Below are 3,406 nucleotides of genomic sequence, written 5' to 3'. Positions count from 1 at the left end.
CATGACGATGAGACACCCCCCCCCCCCCCCCACACACCAGAACAAAGCCACCTTGCTGGGAGACCACCACCCTCCACTGAGACCGTCACCTCCCCTCTTTCAGGCCTCCCCTGGCCTACACACGGGCCTGGAGCCATGGCCTCGTTTTTGAGTCTGGGCTGAGAGAGTCAGCCTGGGACCTGGCCCTCGCTCGCCGGGGGATCCCAGGCCTGGGGCGGAGATGTGCCTGATCTGCGCCGGAGGCCTCCTCCTTCATCCATCACTCTCTGAGCTTCAAAGAACAGAAAGTGAAGAGAAAAGACAAAGAGCTAAAGAGAGAAAAAAAAAAGAATGAAAAAGGCAGGTGGGAGCCCTGGGCACAACTCCCCTACTCAGCCGCCATTTTGGAACTATTTCTGAAAATCCTGATGGACATTTCTCCCTTAGGCCGGGCAAGTGACAAGGTTTAGAATTTGTGTTGTCGTTTGGAGCTGTGGCAGGTGACAGAAGTCGTTTGTAAAGAGTGACATGCCCGTGTTTTCACTGGACTAGGATTTCTGTTCCCCGTGACCTTGTGCAAGCCATTAATCAGACAGATTCCCAACCAAGCGGCATTCAGCCATGTTAAAGACCTGTTTATAAACAATATCACCACAGTATTGTTTTGTTGATGCCAGTTAAACAAGATGAGGAGATAATACAATAAAAGGCACCATTCTTCAATTAAAAAGGCTTCAAGGTCTTCAAATACAATTGCTTATCTCTTTTTCCATAACCTTCCTGACAGCCAATGTTATGAAGTCTCACTCTGTGTTTCAAGGGTTGTGAACTATTAATGTAGACCGCTATCAGGATCAGTGACATTGTTTAAACACTCTGTTAGAAGCACCTGTCTTTACAGACCGGTCACATTATGCTCAGTTTTGTCATGTTGTCAGCTGACTGCAGCCCTCGGTAATTAGCACTGGGAAACGGAACATGGGCCTGTTCTGAAAACCCATTCACCCATCACCTTGTCTGATTGCTCATCTGACATCTCCTTCAGCCCGAGCAACGCTTCCGTTTTAACGTTCTCAGCACTGCTTTCACCTTCCTCCCTGCTCTCCTCAACTCTGTGGCCACCTGCCCCATTACCCTCCCAGATCACTGCACTCCTCTGACTCTATAGTCTCCCACTTTAATCTCTCTGCCATTCTGCCTTCAGCTGTCTGGGACTGCAAGATCTGGAATTCCCTCCTTAAACCCCTCAGCCTCTTTAACTTCCTCTCTGGTTCTACCTCTGCCCCGTGGCAGAGTTTTGGTATGACCAGGCGAGGCTGTGGTGTTGTGGGAATGTCACTGGACTGATAATCCAGATGTGTGTAGTTATCGGGATGTGGGTTTGAATCCCATTGTGGCAGATGGTAACATTTGAACTCAATAAAAATCTCGAATGAAAAGCTAGACTCATAATGACCGTGTAACCAGCTGGTTCACTAATATACTTCAGGGAAAGAAATCCACTGACCTTACTTGATCAGCCTAAATGTGACTCCAGACCCACAGTGATATGGTTGTCTCTGTGCTGCCTGCTGAAATGACCCTCTGAGTTCAAGGCCAATTAAGGGTAGATCATAAATGCTAGTCTAACCAGCAATGCTCAGCATCCCATTAATGGATAAATAAAAAGAGATACCCATGAACTGATTGTTAAGGTCTCAATGATTTGTTTGCGCTGGGGAGTGGGTCTCCCTGGATTCTGGCCTTTGTTAGGGGTTCACTTATTGGAGACTTGAAAAGTGGTCAGTTGAAAAATGGACCATTTCCACCTCATTTTTCAAATCAAAGGACAGGTTTTTGTAACATAGGTCCCACCATTATATCCAAATTAGCGAGTTTTGAGAAGATTTGTAGCTCGGGTTGAGGTTCTGGATGTAGGTTTGTTTGCTGAGCTGGAAGGTTCGTTTTCAGATGTTTCATCACCATACTGGGTATCAGTGAGCCTCTGGTGAAGCACAGGTGTTATGACCCGCTTTTTATTTATGTGTTTAGGTTTCTTTGGGTTGGTGATGTCATTTCCTGTGGTGATACCATCAAGGGAATCAAGGGTTATGAAGGTCATCAGATCAGCCGTGATCTTACTGAATATTGGGATTGAGGGTGATTTAGCAGTTTGGATTAGAAACTGGTTTTCTGTAAGAAGGCAGCGAGTGGTGGTTGATGGAAAATATTCAGCCTGGAGTCCGGTTACTAGTGGTATGCCACAAGGATCTGTTTTGGGACCATTGCTGTTTGTCATTCTTATAGATGATTTGGATGCAGGCATAGGTGGATGGGTTAGTAAGTTTGCAGATGACACTAAAGTCAGTGGAGTAGTGGACAGTGTGGAAGAATATTGCAGGTTGTAGGGGGACTTGGATAAACTGCAGAATTAGGCTGAGAGGTAGCAAATGGAGTTCAATCCAGCTAAATGTGTGGTGATGCACTTTGGGAGGAATAACAGGAAGGCAGAGTACTGGGTCAATGGAAATATTCTTGGTAGTGTGGATGTGCAGAGGGATCTTGGAGTCCTTGTACATAGATCCCTGAAAGTTGCCACCCAGGTTGACAGTGCTGTTAAGAAGGCATACGGTGTGTTAGGTTTTATTGGTAGAGGGATTGAGTTCCGGAGCCGTGATGTCATCCGGCAACTATACAAAACGCTAGTGCGGCCACACTTGGAATATTGTGTACAGTCCTGATCATCATGTTTCAGGAAGGCTGTGGAAGCATTGGAAAAGGTGCAGTGGAGATTTACCAGGATGTTGCCTGGTCTGGAGGGAAGGTCTTATGAGGAAAGGCTGAGAGACATGGGTCTGTTCTCATTGGAGAGAAGAAGGCTAAGAGAGGATTTAATAGAGACATACAAGATGATCAGAGGATTAGATAGTGTAGACAGTGAAAGTCTTTTTCCTAGGATGACGACGTCAGCTTGTATTAGGGGGCATAGCTGCAAATTGAGGGGTGATAGATTTAAGACAGATATCAGAGGCAGGTTCTTTACTCAGAGAGTGGTAAGGGTGTGGAATGCCCTGCCTACCAATGTAGCTAACTCAGCCACATTAGGGAGATTTAAACAATCCTTGGATAAGCACATGGATGATGATGGGATAGTATAGGGGGATGAGATTAGATTAGTTCACAGGTTGGCGCAACATCTAAGGGCCTGTTCTGTGCTGTATTGCTCTATGTTCTATGAGTAGAGGGGGCAGACTCGATGGACTGAATGGACTACTTCTCTTTCTATGCCAGAGATCAGATGTTGTGCATAGTAATCTCAGAGTGTATTAACTCAGGTTTGATTAATGTATAAACATAACCTCTCAGCTTCTCAATCGTATCAGTGTTTGTGCTGTTGAGGGTGAGAGATTATTTGAGGAACATCTTGACTGGCATTTCCTCCGGAGGT

This window comes from Chiloscyllium plagiosum, chromosome 8, assembly GCF_004010195.1.
Source record: "Chiloscyllium plagiosum isolate BGI_BamShark_2017 chromosome 8, ASM401019v2, whole genome shotgun sequence".
NCBI lineage: Eukaryota > Metazoa > Chordata > Chondrichthyes > Orectolobiformes > Hemiscylliidae > Chiloscyllium > Chiloscyllium plagiosum.
The sequence above is the reverse complement of the archived record's forward strand: the minus strand, read 5'-3'. Positions refer to the sequence as shown.